Raw genomic sequence first — 20,600 nt, 5'->3', positions numbered from 1 at the left:
CTGCACTGGAAGAGGAGATGACACATGTCATGGTGTCGTGTAGGAGAAGCAGCATCTCTACGTTACAGACATTTAACTCCAGACACCCCCCTTACACTGGAGCCACACTGGCAGGACTTAACTGTGCCATGTCTGATGACCAGCTGACACACTGACCAGAGAGAGATGGAGAGAGAGCAAGAGAGGGAGAGTGAGGAAGGAAGAGAGAGAGCGAGAGATGGAGGGAGGGAGAGAGAGAGGGAGCTAACTCATCCAACCCACTTCCCACATGAATTAAGCTAAGCTAACAGAGACCTTCTAATGAGGAAACACCACTCAAAGAATTTCCCATAGAAATGTATGGGGTTAGTTTGTAATGCAAACATGGCGGTCATCTACACATATTCCACCTCTTCCGCCGCCAACAGTTGACATGTAAATACATTGTGCCAATAATGTGGTATGTTATGAATACATCGTGCCAATCATGTGGTATGTTATGAATACATTGTGCCGATCATGTGGTATGTTATGAATACATCGTGCCAATCATGTAGTATGTTATGAATACATTGTGCCAATCATGTGGTGTGATCTCGCAGCTGGAGCGAGCATGGTGTGTTGTGATTCGTGAAGCATTGCACACTCGCAGTTCTACCCGAAATAGATGCCCGATAAGTGCCCAAAAAGTGTTGCAATATGGCCGCCGTGTGGAAGGACTTGCCTAAAAGGACTTTGACATATCTACATGACTGCATCCACAGAGAAGGGAAGGGTATGTATCCTCTTACCTCCATGTGTGAGGACCAGCTGGCCCATTGCAGGTAGATGTTCTGGCTGGGCTCACACGCACATCAAGCCCGGGAATAGTGGATGCATCTAAGAAGTAGACTCTTATCAGAATCTCCTATCTGCCATTTTGAAATCAGAGTGTAAGCTGTATATGAGACCACAAACACACACACAAACACACATTACTGCTCACTGACGTTCCTATTTAAGAGCCCAGTACTGCTTACTGAAGTAGGTGCTTAACACCACACACTTAATCAATGCAATCTAAATCCCCAAGATTAGAAATCAGAGGCTGCAGGCGAAGCAATCTTAGTGATGAATGAATCTGGGAGTAAATAAGCCATGCACAGAAGCAGATCAACATAAATAAAACATAAACAACACATAAATAAACTTACACTGCTGATGCAGCTTCTTCTGTCACGTCACGTTCATGGGCGTGCCAGTTAGCTATGCTAAACAGACCCCTATAACATTACCAATGAGCTGCAGCTATCCATGCTAAACAGACCCCTATAACATTACCAATGAGCTGCAGCTAGCCATGCTAAACAGACCCCTATAACATTACCAATGAGCTGCAGCTAGCCATGCTAAACAGACCCCTATAACATTACCATGGAGCTAAACAGACTCTTATAACATGAACAGCGTGCAAAGATCTAACCTCTTACATAGGCACACCTATACATAGGCACCTGAACTCAGGTTCACACAGAAATTGTGTGGAGGAGTGTATGGGGGAAAAGGAGCTGTGAGTTAGAGTTTAGAATAGACGGGAGAATACTTTTAGATCTTATAGATTTGCTCATCCTCTGTAACAGGATGCACAGAGCACCAGCAGATCACACATACACAGACGTTACATGCACACACACACACACACAGACGCGCACATGCGCACACACACCAGACACATAGAATTTATATCCACGTTAGTCACAGCGTATTACAGGCTAATCAGCATGTTGCTTCGGATCAAGCTGCCGAGCAGACCATGAGTGTGCGTGTGTGACATGGGTCTCCCACCACACAGACGCTGTGTGAGAGTGTGTGTATGAGAATTACGTGGATCTCCCATGCGTGTGGACACACACGGCATCACGGTGCTGCTGGTGTGTTGGTCCTGGTGTGGACACTGGGGGTCCTGCCCTCCCAGCCACAGCAAGCAGGCTAACATCCAAACAGGTAAATTACTCAAGGTACGCCACGCACATCCAAACAGGTAAATTACTCAAGGTACGCCACGCACATCCAAACAGGTATATTACTCAAGGTATGTCACGCAACTCAATGAATTGGTTGGCACCTTGACTGAAAATCTATTTGTCCCGTCAGAATCTCAGAAAATGGTAAAATTAATAAAATAATTTAAAAAGAATTAAACAACCTACCACATCCAACAAAACATAGACTATAGTTATTTATAAAGTGGTAAGTGTTAGGGACTCAATACCTGGTAACAAGCTTGTAAAAAGTCTATGTGTGGGAATGTATGTGTTGCCAAGACCAAACTAGGTGTGTGTGATAACGTGAAAGTCAGTGTGTGAACTAACAGTGCATAAAATGCAAGAGAACACCAGCTTACATCCAAAGCTTGGACAAGCCTGCGCGCAAAGCTCACAGCCTATTACAACAAAATGAGAACAGGCCCAAACCCTGAGTAAGTTCAAACAGGGAAAGGTCAAACCCAACAAAGGCTCCAGGGGCTGAAACACAGAGGCACTCGTAGACCCACGAGCAGGCACGTCTTATACCAAACCATCCACCATTAAAGGTGTGATTTGTAGGATCGTTCTCAAGACTACCAGACGCGAGCCTCTTCTGGGTTGCCAGATGTAATGAAGACTTAGCTAATGTTAGTTGACCTGCAGCTGCTTTAACATTTCTCCAACCATGACCCAGCTACACATTACGGAAACAGTGAAAACAAAAAATACCTCTCTAACCAACGTAACATATTTAGCTGAAGTTAGCGATGCAGATGAAGTTTAGCCTAGGCTACCTGTTGTGGAGAAATATGGCCAGCTCTGCGTCAGACTTGATATTCTTTGTTTGACAAAGACGTCACCATCTCAAGAAGCTCCTCCGATGTCCACTTAATTTGTTTCTTGTTTTAATTTTGGAAATTTGCCTGCCTCTCATAGGCGTTCATAACTACAACTGACAGCTGTTGACAGTTGGCCATTGCTAATTTGGCAACCCAAATAGGAGGGGCAGCTAGCCCATTATTATCACAGCTATTCTAGAATTAATCGTTCAAAACATAAACGAAAATTCCAAGAGATTCTGTCCCGTAACTCCTTTTTTTTCATGGGTTTTACAGGTTAGAGTAATGTTGTCAAATAATGGCGACCTTACATTGTACGATTTTGGTCTGTTTTCACAGTCGGCGACTAAATTTCCAAAGTCGGACAGAAATCATGGGAGTTGTACTGGAATCTTGGTAGCTCCGTCAACTAGATCGTTAAGTGTAAGGTGCCAATCTTAGCGGTTTTAAGTCAGTCGGAGTCAGTCCTTTTCTAGTTTTGCCGTTACGACAATATCAAACATGTTTGATATTATCACAAGTCTTTCTAGTCGTGGCTCATGCAAATAGTGACGTGAACTATAAAAACCAATAGTGACCTCTCTCCAACACCAAACAGGAAGGGGCAAAGTAGGCGACAGCTGTAGCCTATATGCTTATTTGTTATTCTTATAATATTTGTCATTTCTTATACATATTTAGTCGGCTCTTGCACGTGACAGAACAACTCTATATCAGTTAGGGATGTCACGCATGAAACAATGCTGCAGAAACACAAAAATACGACTTTGAGTTTAGTAGGCTATCATTTCAGTTCCTGTTTATCTATTGCACGATGGGTAATCATTTAAAGGAATCTAGTTGCAGTCTTGTAAATAGTGACCCTGCAAGATCTCTAGTCATTGCAAAATCTTAGTCTGTGACTTAAAACTCTACTACTTGTCTTTAGATGTGAGAGGGTCTGAGACTATAGTCTTTCAAAAATCTTTTCCAAATCTTTCCAAAGTCTGTCAGTGTAAGGAGGGCTTAAGCAATTACTTCAATTCATCGTGTTTCCTTACTCTCTGACAACATATGGTGATCATTTTTGGAATGGTTACAGTTTATTTTCCATTATTTCCTACATACTGGACCTTTAAAGCTACTTCATGGCTTTAAATAGCTAGTCAGTTGCAATTAGGTAAACCAAGCAAGCTTGTGCCCTCTTTGTGAACTGTGTACTGTCTAACTGAGTGCAAGTCACAGGCAACACACCGTCACATAAGCGAAATCAGACCAACCGTACGACCGTATGGTTCTCAACTGTCCCATTAGAGCTTACTCAAAATGACATACTTCCATTGGCTTTGAATGGGGAACTTCCTTGTCCCATCTAGGTCCTGCCCAGTAGGAAAACTTCCTAGGTTTGAAAAGTAACGTTAGTGAATGATTGACATCACAATCCAACCTGTCCAGGTACTACTGAGGTCATTGGCTGAAGTGGAGCTCCAACTGCTACGTGCTAAATGCTACAAGTTAATCCCCCTCAGGCAGAAGACTACTACAGTATATCTTACAGATATATGGCACCTGTTAATTCCAATCAAACTGATCTTGTACTGTACATACCACTGCTACACACAAGTTCCAATCACAAAGCACCAGACTGAATGTTTAATCCTATCAGGACTAGCCCAGCTGCTTCTACATGTTAACCTTCCAATCAGGACTAGCCCAGCTGCTGCTACATGCTAACTATCCTATCAGGACTAGCCCAGCTGCTGCTAAATGCTAACTATCCTATCAGGACTAGCCCAGCTGCTGCTACATGCTAACTATACTATCAGGACTAGCCCAGCTGCTGCTACATGCTAACTAGATGCAATCAGTTGTACATAACCCTGTTGTGTAGCTCCAAGCTGAGTGAGTCACCATGTGCGATTAAACACATGCACTGTGATGACTGGCAGGGCGAACGCCCTGTGAGGATAGAGAGGCGGGCAGGTTGTGTTCCACAGCATGCTTGACGCCGTACGTCTCCCGCAGGTCTGGCATGAGTGGAGCTCCATCAACAACCCCCTCCTCCAACCACTCAAAGACACTCAAACACACACACATTGCCAGACAGACACACACACTCACAGACACACATACACAACCATGCACTCATCAGCTGAGACTTGAGAACCAAGGACATGCTAGAGGTCATTGGTAAGTGGGTCGGCAGCACTTATGCTGTCCAAACGAGCCCGTAATTATGCATGGAATTCCAGTAAGTGAGAGATGATTCTGATTCTGGCTAAGCCATGTGTGTGTGTGTGTGTGTGTCTCAGCCAGACTGGCGTGCTAATTAATGCCAGGCTGACAGAGCGCAGTCCTCACACTCCCTCTCTGTACCACCATGGCACTACACCACTACGACCAGACGCCGGGAAACGAACAGATGAAGAGCCAGCACAGGAGACGAGGCTACCAACAGCACAGGAGACCAAGGCTACCAACTGCACCAACTGCACAGGAGACAAGGCAACCCAAATAGGAGGACGCGCTAGCCCATTATTAATACGCTATTCTAGAATTAATCGTTCAAAACATAAACGGATTCTGTCCCGTAACTCCTTTTTTTTCATGGGTTTTACGGGTTAGAGTAATGTTGTCAAATAATGGCGGCCTTACATTGTACGATTTTGGTCTGTTTTCACAGTCGGCGACTAAATTTCCTAAGTCGGACAGAAATCATGGGAGTTGTACTGGAATCGCGGCGCGCTCCCGTCAACTAGATCGTTAAGTGTAAGGTGCCAATCTTAGCGGTTTTAAGTCAGTCGGAGTCAGTAGTATATTATCATGAACTATCTGTCAAAATAAGCCACGCCCCCTGAAATGTCATAAATCACGTCATAACCACGCCTCCTTTTAATGCAAATTAGCCATGTGGTTGTCACCACGTGTTGTTTGTTATTGTTATTGTTTTGTGAGTCATGTGACAGTCATGTGACTGGTGTCAAACCCCTGGGTAGCCATATTGGATGTAAAGTCATGTGACAGTCATGTGTCTGGTGTCAAACAATGCCACGCCCCCTAGGCATCCATATTGGATGTAGTGTCATGTGACAGTCATGTGCCTGATGTCAAACCCCTGGGCGGCCATATTGGCCCCCAAACCCCCATGTGTGTTTTGTGGATAATGGGGAATCAGATAAACTTTGTAAGAGTTGTTTAGTGGTAAATGGGGCTAAATAAAAAAAAAAAAAAAAAAGAAAGAAAAATGGAGTTGCGGAACCGGATTGAACCAGGGATCTTTAGATTTTCAGTCTAACAGCTCCCCAACTGAGCTATTTCGGCTGCAGGGCTTCAATGGTACGCAATGCATCCTACTTTGTAGGGGTGGTGTTTTGTCCGGGCATGTCTCTGAGTGTGTTGTTTGAGACCCCTTTCATGTCGGGGGTCTGCCTACTACCTACGTACACTAGTGCTGATAACATTATAAAAGACCTGTTTATGAGTAGTGACGTCTGTATGCAGACACCTGGTTATCTATAAACCCTTTTGTAGTGGGTGTGTTTTGCCCCGGCGTGTCTCTAGGATTGAGATTATAAAAGCTGGGGGTGATGTGTAGCTATCATTGTTAGCAGTGATTTTGAACAGAACTTACCATGGCTGACATGATTGAATCGGCAAAATCAAACAGACGGATTACGCTCACCCCTGTTAGCGCTAAGCTATCGAATTCTGAAATGACTTATGCACCGCAGAGGAGACCTGAAACTTTTGTTAATTTTCTGAGTAAGCCTAATGATGGAGTGGAATACCAATGGTTGTTGAACGATGGGCGCATCGGAGGTTATGTTTTTGACAAGGAAGATCGCAGTGTGAAGCTATACGCATTGACATCTCCGGATTTGGCGTTTTTCAGGCGACATGGCGCACATTTCATTTTGTGATGCAGATTGGGTGATGTTTAGGGACTCTTGGAAGGATATTGTACAGCCTGCTATGGACAGTCGCTACACAGCATCATGGAATAGTCCAGCCTATGTCAAGTCTTACCACATGTATGCTAACTGTCCACAGGATTTCATTAAGCCTGTCTAGCAGTGCATACAGAAGACCTACATATTATAATGAAAAAAGATTTGAATGAATTAGCATATACACCTAAAGTGGAGTATCTTTGGAAAGACCGGCATGTTCTAAGTGATGTTTTCAAAAAGGTTGATAGATTGTTCAAATGGAGTGCTGGTTTGGAAAGATACCAGGGCGTCAAGGCGTGTCTCTTCCAGACGTGCCAAGATGATCTGGAACTGGCCAACCATTGTGAAGAAGCAGCTCGAATCAGCCCCTCGTTCATGAAGCTTGAAAAGAGGTTTTCATCTGAAGGGTTCCTTTACTCTCAGAGCTGTTGTGAACATCATACAATGTCTCTATATGTGGATGAAGTTGAAATGACTGGAAGCGTATGTTTGGCCTGATGGTGTGGATCAAAGTTCAAGAAGTATGTTTTATCAAGAGGAATCAGTAATTGAACAAGAAATGATACATTATGACATGGATTACTTGTGTGAGAGATTTGCGATGCTAACTTTGACGGATGATAAAGAGGATGTTAGAGAATGCCATTTTGTGGATGATGGCGCCCCTGTGGGGTGTACCTCCTACCGGTAACAAAAGCGACTCTGAAGATAAAGGAGAGGTCACACATGATTGGGTAGCGGAGAAGTCGCCGCCCTCAGACTACACCCCTTGAATGGTTAGTGGTTGTATCACGATCACACCAGCCGGATCATCGAGGCGTTCAGAACTGTCGTGATGCCTTCAACAGATGTTAAGATGACTGATAACGTGTGTATACTTTCAAAATACCTGTGGTGGGGTGGGCATGATGGATTGTTCAGAAGACTTAGAGATTGGTGTGTCATTAAACCCTGTATCATCAGCAGATGGAACCGGGACTTCTAAAGCTATTGGTGAAGACCTTGTTGGTTGTTTGGCAGAGCTACCTCTTGGACTTATCAAGGCCTGTGTGTGTATTACACTGCAACACATCATCACGCAGAAGTTACAGGAGGACTGTTTTGGATGTCAAGTAAACCACCCCAGCCAGATTCAACATTCTTGCCTCTTTGAACCAGATGCGTACTACTTCCAAACAAATGTTGAGGATATAAAACATCGGCTATACAAAAGACCGCTACTGCAAAGCGTGAATCATCTATTGGGACATTACGGCTATCAGACCCATCCCCAAAAAATTTGGGGGTCTGTAGAAGTTATCGTCTACGAATTAACAGGGGAACCATACATCTGTGGGTATTTACACACTTTCAAGGAAAATCACATACAGGATTGTGATACAAACATTATTCTTGAAACTCTGACATATTGGGACAATTAACGGTAATGGGGAATTGGTGCTGTGGTTCAGGCCCACCAAAAGAGCGTGTGAAATATGAGCTAACAGCCTTACTGTGTAATGTCATAGCAGACGAGTCTACATGTTATGCAACTGATATTGCTGTACCTTACCATCATTTTAAAGCTTAAAAAATCAAATGACGCTTGCTAGATCATTGTCTGAAGAATGGTCCGATCTACTGAATATGGGATCCTCCGTTAACAAGGCGTATCATGTAATAGTGCATGAAATTTTTTAGAGAACATCGTATGATTGGCAAGGGTTTTTCAAGATAGGGCATATCGTAGCTCTTTGTACATATGTAACTGATGTATGTGTCATCAAACAAAGTAAGAATGAGTCTGTGGATGTCTATGAGGTTGTGAATAGCCTAGTGGAATTTCTGGTTGCTAAGGACTTTGATGTGTGTGTTAAATTTTTAAACTACCTTGATTCTCTACCCATGATGGATATGCAAGTCTGCTTGTCAAATAAAAGATTGTGAATGCACATCATGGTCTGTCATTAGTTGTATGGAGGGAGTCATGGAGGAGGTTCTAAATACAATCTACTACACACCTTCAAGTGAGGGTTCATATGGGGGTATAACTAGATTAAAAGAAGCTGCCTTTAAAAAAAAAAAAAAAACAGGGGTACATCTGTCCGATAAGGATGTTGCTGAATGGTTATCAGGGGAGGATCATTACCGCGCTTCATAAACCTATGCGTGTCAACTACAAAAGGAATAGGGTGATTGTGTATGGTATCAACAGGCAATTTCAAGCGGATCTGGTTGACATGTCCATATACTCAGGGAGAATGACCATGCTAAATATATGCTGGCGTGTATAGATGTCTTTGCAAATATGCATGGGTGCGTATTTTAAAAACAAATCAGGGATGGCGGTTGCCGCTGCTTTTGAATCAATCATAGAAGAGGGTCGTATACCCCAGAAGTTGCAAACTGACCGTGGGGAAAGAATTTTTTAACCAGCATTTCCAGAGGATCGCATTGAATAAAAACAACATTCATCATTTAGCCACTGGGAGTGAATTAAAAGCTAGTGTCGTGGGCCGATTCAACAGAACTATTAAATCAAGAATGTGGCGTTATCTAACAGCCGCCAACTCTAAACGCTACTGTGACGCGTCTTACCTGATATGGTATCATCTTATAATAACAGTTACCATCGTAGTATCAAAATGAGACCTGTGGATGTGACAAAAGAAAATGAAAATGTGGTCTTTAAAAACCTGTATGGTGTAAAGACGGGAGCTGCCAAAAAATCTGTGTTCAAATGCAAAATAGGAGAGCTTGTTAGAGTATCTAAGGTCAGAGGTGCATTCACAAAGGGGTATGAGGAAAACTACACACGTGAGTTTTTCACCATAGCAGAGTGTGTACATCGAAACCCTCCTGTTTACAGGTTGAAAGACTATGATGGAGACATGTTAGAAGGTACCTTTTATGAAGAGGAGTTGCAGAAAATCCTCATAAACAGGGATAAGGCCTTCAAAGTGGAAAAGATTTTGGAAAGCAAAAGAGTGGGTAGGACGCGTATGGTATTGGTAAAATGGTTAGGTTGGCCATCAAAATTTAACTCGTGGGTCCCCGCAAAAGATGTGGTTGATGCTTAAAAAATGCCTTTTAAATCACAACACAACATACGTATCCTTATTCACACCGGCGACATCATGGAGGACGAAGGGTTTTATGTGACTTTACCAAGCAATGCGTGCCGCGATATTTATCCCGACAATAGAATATCCAGCTACAGAACTAAACTGGCAAAAACACTAACACTAAGGGGGGCTTGGGAGGTCGCTTTAATTGAGTTCATGTACAGCTACTAACATCCTTATTGTTGGTGAACTTCGTGAAGCTTTCTACAATAGCATTGCTGATATCATAGCAGAAATCAATAGTGTCGGGTCTCATATACAGTTTACCTATGATGAACTACTTCACAAAGTCCGTGTGACATCATCCGAAAGTGATGTTTCGCTAACATTCCGAGGGAAGCTAGCCAGGATTCTAGGTTTTGAAGATATGATTCCATTCGCGGTACCCCCCGGGAGCGTCGGTAGATACGCCCCCCACATTGCTGATTTGTATGGCGGGGAATATACATTGTTTGTCTATACAGACATTATAGACCACCAAGTTGTAGGTGACTATTATGTACCACTCCTGCGATGTGTAGAAATAACGGGGGAGACCAAAAATATAGTCACAATCGGCTACGACAAACCACACTACGCACGTGTGTCTAAATCACACATTGACGACATTACCATAGAGGTGAAAAGTGATCAAAACCACAACGTGTCATTCAAGTACGGCAAAGTGATTACAAAACTCCATTTCAGACCAGTAAAACAACTTCCAAGAATTTAAAAATGAAAGAATTTAATCCCTACGCGGACCCACATCGTTATGTTACATATTATCAAAACCAGGCGGGTGGCCATATTGATGGGTTCGCTGGGGGCCCTGTCATGTATGGTGGATTCGCTTGGGATCGGCTCCTAAAAGGTCTGTACAGAATAGCTATGCCTCTATTTGCGTAGGGGTATTGGAATCGCTAAACCGCATTTAAAAGCGGCAGCTAAAAATATCGTCAGTGATGTGGTGAGCAACGTCATGCAAGCCCACAACAGTCAAGAGGGGTCGGGGGTGTTAGTAATGCAACGTAGACACATGAAACGACCGCCAGGTGTGAGAAGAGGAAGATACACAAAGAAAAACAATGTAAAGGCTAAGAAAAGATCAGTGTCGAAAAGGAAGGCTCAGAGTAAACACCGGGGGAGTAGACCTGCTAAAAAGAGGCGTAAATCCATATTCTAACCATGGCTCTGATACACGGCATGTCGGCGGAGTGTGTCAAATCTGAGTTGGATCTTTTTATAGAGAAAAACACCTATGTTGAGATACCTCCCATATCAGCTCTGTCAGACACAGGACCCCTGGAGTTTTTTGTCGCGGGAAATGGTCAAGACTATATTGATTTGAATAATTCGCTACTGTATACAAGGTTAAAATCACCTTACCCAACGGGGCGGACCTACCAGCGGGGGCGCCTGTGGGTTTGATAAACTACCCTGGCGGCTCAATCTTCTCTCAGGTCGACATAACACTGGGGGATCGGCTCATATCGCAGAGCTCAAACACCTATCCATACCGCTGTATTATAGATTGTCTATTGAATTATGACCGTGAGGCCCTGGAGACCATTTTCTCTGCGGGGCTGTTTTACAAAGATACAGCAGGCCATATGGATGTCGGGGATCCTGGAGGGCCAACGAAGGTCTCACAAAGAGAGCTGCATTTTCTGAATCGAAAGTAATGTTGTAGAATTGTTAGCTCAATCCACAGCGACATATTTTTTCAAGAAAAATTGATGTTAAACGGAATTGATCTCAAAATAAGACTAACTAGAGCGAAGGATGAATTCTGTTTAATGCGCAGTGATGCTGTGGCATACAAAATCAACATTCTTTCAGCAAGTCTTTTTGTGAAGAAAGTTTCTGTATCTCCGGCTGTGAGACTGGGTCATGCACAAGCAGTGCAGTCCACCACTGCTAAATACCCTATTGATAGAGTATGTCTAAAAAATGTCTCAATACCCGCTGGTACGCGGGTGGCTAATCAGGAAAACCTATTTCTGGGGGCGTTACCAAAATCCATCATATTAGCAATGGTCGATAATGATGCCCATACTGGATCATACACAAAAAAATCCTTATGCGTTTAAACATTATGATCTGGAATTCCTAGCCGTTTATGTAGATGGACAACAATACCCGTCTAAGCCGCTACAGCGAAATTTAATGAAGCGTCTGCCCGTGCGGGAGTTTTACCAATTGGTGTTATCCACAGGAAGACATCTGAAAAACAAAGCACTGGTCATAAATCGTCAGGATTACTTGTCCGGTTACAGTATTTTTGCTTTTAATTTTAGCCTGACGAGGAGTGTGGCCAGCATCTGTCATTAATAAAGTCAGGCAATATCCGTTTGGAAGTTCGGTTCAGACAACCGTTGCCGAATACAATAAATTTGATTGTGTATGCGGTATTTGACAGTATAATTGAGGTGTCTAATCGAAGACAGATTTTGATGGACTACTACTGAAAGATCATGAATACTGTTGAATTATCGACTATTATGGATAATATATCCAAAAATACACATTTTCTAGGGGTATTGGCTTGTGATCAACTACCTAAAACACCCGTGTATCATTTACCAGCCTCTGTGATAATTAATACACATAATTCAGACCAACCTGGTGAACACTGGTTAGCTACATTACATAACTGAAGAAGGTGATGTGTGTTTCTCGACAGCTTCGGGGAACCGTCCAGACAGTGATATATTTCCTCCAAGCATATACACATTTCTGAAAAACATGGGTAAACGTCTGCTATATTCAAACCAGCAGGTGCAAGACTTTACGTCTATCACATGCGGTCAACATTGTGTTTTCTTTCTGTATCATATGTTGAGAGGGTTATGCTATGAAGATGTGATGCTTAAATATTCTGAAAATTTAAATAGAAATGATAATATAGTGTCATTAATTGTGAAAAAATTACAAGGTTGTAAATGCATGTGTAATATATTCACATGTGTGCAGCATGCACAGATCAATGATAAGTATCTAAAAAAGTGTTGAAAAGGCTTCATAATGAATAAACATGTCAAATGACATTTCAGAGTTGGGTGTTTTTATTGAAAAACAAAAGGATAGAAATACACACATTATAAGTCATACATGTATCAAAAGTCATACAACCTTATAAAACATTATAAACATAAGAAAAACAAAGCAGAAAAATGACAATTTACAAAATATTACAACATCTGTGAACATTAGACATATCATTACAAGATTTTCTAAAATTGTAGCCAAGATGATGCATCTAATTGTGGCGTTGAAAAACCTGGGGTTTCTGATACCGTATTTACTGGTTCTAAAGCTCTGACCGGTGTATGAGTAGGTGTACTATTTCCCTTCAGAGCTGTGATTGAATCTTTAACTAGTCTATTTGGAATTGTAGAAAGAGGGATGTTTAGCATAGCAATAGCCCTCAGAAATTCATGCCATCCTTGAGGTCGCCTGCGATGGCTCACAGCTTGTGGCCCGGTGATACTTTTTACCAGATCAAACACATGCGTACCTGGAATGGTTGTGCCATTAAAAACAAAAGACCCAGAATCATCCCACGATGCTATGCCTTGAGAGTTGTACATCTTTGCTAATATATACTCCGCATTCCTTTTGCTTCTCAGGGGTACATTTTTTAAAACCTCAGAGGCTACCTGATTGTTTTCAAAAGTGGGGGGCGTAGCCTGTACTGCTAAACTCTGTGACACATCATCGGATGATGACTGCAGTGGTAAACTCAGTGTCAGTGTGTTCGTCTCAAGGTCCCCCTGTTTAACCAGGGCCAAATATCTCTGTAATAATGACGTATAATGCAGGGCCTTCTCATGAGGGGTCAGGTGTGTTTTACTCAAAACATTTTTCATAGCTACTTCCAACTCGTTTTCAACAGACTGGCGCAGTGGGGTAATTACGACATCATTTTTTAAACGGTCCAATTGTCTTTGTGGTACCAGATACATTTTCTCAGCGTACTCCATTACTTCTAACTCTGTCTTGATGTAAACAGACTGGTTATGAACGGCAGAGCAACACTCAAGAGGGGCAGGAAAAATCCACCTTTCTGGTTAATAGTGCGTCTCTTTGTGCGTAGGCCAATTTTCTTGTCAGCCAGTAACTTTATCAAAATCTTATTTTTACGTAGTTTTTTATATTGTATAGCTGTTAAGGGTATAGTACCACGAAGAATATTCAGTGTCACCTCGCAGAGAGCTAAGATTAACTCATCTGACGCAGAATGTAAAATGACACGTCTCTGGGGCGGTTTAGCTTTAAGTAAACGCCTCAAAAGAGGCAAATTTCTACCGATTCTCTCAGACATATCGGTGTCTCAGTTTGTTTTCTTCGGCACATAGACAGCCTGATGCTCCAAAAGCAAATCTGTTCTGAGGCGGTACAAATCTTGGGTTTTTGGTTTATAGTCAATCAACAAATATCCGTAGGGTTTCTCAGTGGCATTTTTAAAAGATTCAAGAAAGAATTTTGTGTTACCGGGGTACATCTGTCTCGCTAATACACTGATTTGGTTGTTATCTCTAGGGTTTTTGAAAACAATTAGATAATTAGTGTTCAAACTGATTGTTCTGCTAGATTTCCCCTGAAAGAACAGATTCTGAACCATGTAAATGGCACTAAGATTACGATGATGTACATACTGTGTGAACACCTTCTCTATTTCTGTATTATTGCTGGCATCTTTCATTACATCATCAATAATTAGCAGGTTAGTTTTTGATATGGGTAATAACTCATCATCATCTAGAGCGTTAGGTATTCCTTGAATAAATTTGACATCTCTCAGCTTTAACAATTCGTCATAAAGTGGTTGCCAACAATCATAAATATACACTATATTTTCAATTGCATCACTAATAAGGGTGTTGATATTGGCTATCAACTGTTTTACAAAAAATGTCTTGCCAGAATTAGAAGGCCCGCTTATCACACAAGAAAATGGATGCTGTAGTCTGAAATCGTATACAGGGGCCTCTTTTAAGCCAGTGTTATATTTATCCATGATAGACATATACCCCTTAGTATCCGTATGGCCTAGTTGTGTAGTCGGGTAGTAGCACCCTCTTGTTGTAAACAACCCTGAACCTCTTCTCACCAGTTTTGTTTTTTAGAATGAGATGTTTCTTGTTACGCACAATATTATCAGTTCGAGCCATTATGTGTCGTGGTACTATCTCTGTCAGTCACATAATGATCAACAAGGCCAATGAGGGTGTCCAATCTGATCAGTTTTGAATTCTCTGCATTAAGCATGACGCCTTTCGCCTTCATACAGGTTTTACCCCGGGCTGTGCGATAGCCATAAGTCTTCGGTCCGGCTGAACAGAATTCTGTGATGTAGTCACCATCATCCAGCTCATTTGTGAGATCCCCTAAATAGGGCCCCAGCGGCGGCTCCCAATCGCCATCCTTTGAGACATAAACCGCACTGTCAGTATCTGTGTACAAAATTTCGCCCAATTTGGCCATAAGCTCATTACAGTTTAAAGCTGAGCATGAGCGGTGGTGAATGCACCCACAAACACATTAATGTTTGAGGTCTGTACACAACTCCCCTCAACATGTCGCCATTGGACTAGGGACCTTTCAAAGCATGTTGTACAACCATATCTCTACTATCATTCACATATTCCAACCATTGGATAGAGGAGTGTGAGTACACCTTATGTTGGTTAACATAGGCATTGTTGTGTGTGAGTGCTATTGTGTCTCGTTGCAGGAAGCGCGCCTTGTAGACAGCCATGCAGCAGGATGCTAATTTAGTCTGAGTGAATGGGTCTACACCAGTACAGCCCATGAGCGTCAAGGTATTTCATGCACGCGTCCCTCAGTAGCACAACATCATGAACCCCGTAAGATCGTAGCTCTTTCTGAAAATCAAATACGCCTTTGGATGCTTCGCTATACCATGTGTCAAAGTCAGCTCTGTCTTTATTGGACATGGTGTCGTACCCATAGTACTCACGGTCTGGATAGGGGCCCCTATAGTAGTTGTTCACTGCTGTGTTAAATTTGTGTGGGAAGTACCCTTTCTCACCGGTGTTCAGATTTAAGGCCGCAGTTGTCTTAGCCAAACGCATGGGGATGAACGAATAGCTGTCAATGAACCGCTGTTTAAAGATCTCATCATACATGAAAATTAATCTGCATCCAGTCATGATTATTTTGGGCGTAACCCCTAGCTTGGTGAAATGCTCCAGTAAAATGATATTATCAAACCCTGATGCATTGTGGGCCATCCATGTGTAGCCCTTATATGTAGACCGTCTGAAGTGTCTCAACATCATAAACACGCAACTACTACCCTCGGCCTCAAAAGACCCCCCTTTGAAAGTCATGGCAGCAGCAAAATTAGCCTGGTGTTTACCATTTTCAAATCGTGTTTCTAAATCGAAAAAGATATACTTGGGCTCTGTCTCTTCCGGCTTGAAGGGTTGAATGAAACAGCTATGGTTATCACCAGGCACCAAATTGGCTTTACAGTGAGGACAACGCATGGCTGAGCATCTGTGGGGTTTTTCTTATTCATGCTAACATGATATCGTCTGTTACACTTTTTGCAGTACTTAGTGACATCACATGGGACCACCATTCTGCCTATAACCCCAGTGGACGCAGGTTGTTTGTGTCTGGAATGGCAGTAAGCTGATTTGCAGTATCGCATACAATCACGGCAGTATACTGATGGTCCTTTATTTTTGTGGCAATTCACATCGTTGCATACATTACAGCTGTATTTACACGCGCGTGATCACGTTTACTACTGTAGCCACGGTAGCAAAACCACAAAGTGACCTTCCCCAGGAATGTATTGGAAGCAAAATCCGGTGGTAATGATTGTCATGGAGGTACAGATAAACAGTTTTCTTAGGGTTGGGTGTCACCCTAGTCTGATATGTCAGCAACTCATGTAGGGGGGTTCTGTAAAAGACCACAATTTTAACATCGTACATGTCCTCAAACACGGCCACATCAGCAAAACCTATTTGCTGCTGAGGCGTGAACCCCACATGCTCATGCATGTCAGCCCCCAGCTCCAATAATCTATCGGCTGTGGCATCAGGGTTCAAAAAAGCCAGACAAATAGCTAAACAGGCATTGTTTGAGTCATTAACAGGCGTGAACAAACATATTTTTTTCTTCCTGATGACCTCATCATGAGCCAAATCCTTCAGCTTCCTATAACCACCACCGTTTCCACTGCGCACTATAGAGACGAGGAGATCCAGACTCTGATCGGCCAAGAGCATCGTATTACTCTGTAACACCCTCTCAATAGCTTCAATCAACCGGTCCAAAGCATAACCATTTTCATTTGTCAATTTAGCCTGTACAGCGGTAGTAAGACTTTCACCCCTTAACCCTCTAGGCGCCACAGTCGACTATAGTCGACAAGATGCGGTACTGAATAAAACGGCCGATTTAGTCAAATAGGGTGTCATATTTCGTTCGACTTCCACTCCACTAGATGGCAGACATGTCATACGTCATCCCCGAAAAAAGGACACGCTTTAAACAAAACTTTCTAGCTACAGCGCATTGAATCAGTGCATGAAATACCGGAGCTAGTGTGCGTGTGAGCCACTTTGTCAGAGCGATATTGTCAACGTCAGCGAGTATTTGCATTAGATTATCGTCTAATGGCATCAAAAAAGTTTACCTGAAATGAAGTGTTGGGTCTTCTATTCGCGGACCCTGATTCTGAAGGGGAATATCTGCCTTCAGAAAATGACGGTGATTCGTTTAGTGAGGCTTCAGATGCGTCCCTGCCTTGCAATGATGCAGCTGGACAAAGTGAGAGTTTACTCCATAGTTTAGCTTTTTTACACCAAGCACAAACGTTGAATCGTTTGCCCAATGTCACTGGTGGGAATAATGTTTCACGGGTTGGTGTTCATCGGGAAGTTAGCAGGGTGTTAGTGGTGTGGCTTAACGAGGCTGGAGGTAGCCTAATATCCATAGCGCTAGCTTCTGTCTTCTGAACGTGTGCCTCTCCACAATCAAGGCGACAGTAACGTGGTGGAGCCTTTGTCTAATGCCACTGGGTATGTTAGACGAGGTCGAAGTGCTCATGGGACAGTTAGGGGGGGAACGTAGTGGCAGTGTGGGAGTCGCAATGAGAATGACAGTAGGCCTAGTCCGAGCTGCGCAAATTCTCTCCACTTTCGGCCTTGAGGCAGATCTGGCCATGCTGCTGCATGGTGGAGGTGGTGACACGCTCTCTCCCCTCCCACAAACACACACACATTGGGTCATGCATAGTCTATCACAAGATGATGGGAATGCCGGCCCTGTATGGATAGGGATAGGGAGTCATTATCTCTACAGCAAAAGGCCTGCTACATAAAAAAAAAAAAAAAAGTCAGCCATTTAGTAATGATTTACACTGTTGATTTGCTATCTACTTCCCTGATCATTTAGGACATACAGTACACTATGTGTTCCTTTTTGTGTGTTCATGTCCTTGTGATGTGTGTGTCTTTGTCAGCTAAGAAAAAAAAGAAAAAGAAAAAAAAAATACTAACATTGTCTCTTGTCTTGTCTCGTCATCTCACTCCTGATCTGTGCCTTGCCGTGGCAAATGAGCTTTTGAACTAAACAGGTCTTGTCTACTTGTGTTTGTGGAGTCATCTGAATAATATATATGTGCCCCATACATGGAATCAGAGTGCCTACTGTATGTAGTAAATGGAAAATCTCTACAGCAAAAGGCCAGTCTACCGCTACATGCATTTGGTTTGTTTCTGCCATTTATTAGTAATGATTTACACAGTTTGTTCACTACTTACTATTTACCTGAGCATTCAGTATTGTGCAATATAGCATACAGAAGGTGAGGGACATTTTGGGGGGAAAGAAGTGGTGCATTTTATCATTCAAACATGCAACTTTTCATGAAAATTCTATAATCCAAGATGGCCGCCACCATATGACGTCATAATATGCAAATGAGATATAAACATTTAATCTCTACATAAACTTTGGGTCATCCTTAATATTTCTCTAATTTACAGAAAGTCTCTATCTCTTATCACTTTTAAGATATAGCCTTTTGAAATGAAGATGTCAAAATTGATCGTTTCGGAAAAAAACCTCTGGCGCCTAAAGGGTTAACACAATGTTGATAACTGCATTTTCCCCACCTAATCTCCTTGAGAAATCCACAATATCGTTCAAGATAGCGTAACAGTGTTCTATGTATGAAGCCATGTCAGTATCACGCAAGCCCCTAAAATTTAGCGGCCTACTTAGTTCCATACTGTTGAAACGGGGCCTGGCTATAACTCTGTAATCACCAACAACACCTCCCTCATTCGCTAAGCATCACGGTCTAAATTGTAATCAGGGGCCGTGTCATGTCCAACATTGCCACCGTCACAGGGCTGTACACCAGAACGGCCAGGAGTCACATCCACACTCGCCGAGGGCCCGTCTTGTAAAATAGCTGTAGGAGACCTATCATGTACATCACCGCCAGTACCTGTTTGCAACCCAGACCCGCCAGGTTGTACATCCATGCTTACTGTGGGAACCCTGTCATGCATATCACCACCAGTGCCTTTTTGCACCCCAGAACCTCCAGCTAACACATCCATGCATACTGAGGGCCCATCAACTGGTGTATCTGTTGGGAGTGGCCCATGTGTAACATTAATTGTCTGAAAGTAAGGGTGGTCTATGTTAATAGGGTCATGTATTGGTCTCTGGCTAGTGATCGGGTACAATGAGGGCTCATCAACCGCTGTAGGCCTATCTGATGGGGTTGGCCCATGTGTAACATTATTTGACTGAAAGTAAGGATGGTCGATGTTAATAGTGTCATGAATTGGTCTCTGACTAATGGATGGCTGTGTGGTGTTTGAATCTATGCATCTCCTGTGATATGTATCCAAATTCTGTTTCATGCTTTGATAATAGGGATTGTCCCGGTCAATGTTTTGTAATTTAATCTAGCAGCTTGGCTTTCAAGCTGAGCAACCATTGTTTGCAGAGTGTTAACACTGTCAGGGTAGCCATCTCTTGTACGTTTATCAGACGGCTCGTTGTCGTCACCCCCGCTGTTTGATTCATCATTTCTAGCGCGTTTATGTGGCGGCGGCATTGCTACTCTGTGATTACTCAGCAAATTATTCAAGACTTTTTAAAACTAAATTACGCATATATAGCCTACCACACGTGCACAATTCGAATCCGGGTTCCGACAACTCCATTTTCTTTCTTTTTTTTTTTTTTTTGTATTTAGCCCCATTTACCACTAAACATATATAACTCTTACAAAGTTTATCTGATCCCGCATTATCCACAAAACACACATGGGGGTTTGGGGGCCAATATGGCCGCCCAGGGGTTTGACATCAGGCACATGACTGTCACATGACACTACATCCAATATGGATGCCAAGGGGGCGTGGCATTGTTTGACATCAGGCACATGACTGTCACATGACTTTACATCCAATATGGCCGCCCAGGGGTTTGACACCAGTCACATGACTGTCACATGACTCACAAAACAATAACAATAACAAACAACACGTGGCGACAACCACGTGGCTAATTTGCATAAAAAGGAGGCGTGGTTATGACGTGATTTATGACATTTCAGGGGGCGGGGCTTATTTTGACAGATAGTTCATGATAATATACTACTGGAGTCAGTCCTTTTCTAGTTTTGCCGTTACGACAATATCAACACAGGAGACGAGGCTACCAACAGCACAGGAGACCGAGGCTACCAACAGC

This window comes from Alosa alosa, chromosome 9 (assembly GCF_017589495.1).
Source record: "Alosa alosa isolate M-15738 ecotype Scorff River chromosome 9, AALO_Geno_1.1, whole genome shotgun sequence".
NCBI classification, from domain to species: Eukaryota; Metazoa; Chordata; class Actinopteri; order Clupeiformes; family Clupeidae; genus Alosa; species Alosa alosa.
The sequence above is the reverse complement of the archived record's forward strand: the minus strand, read 5'-3'. Positions refer to the sequence as shown.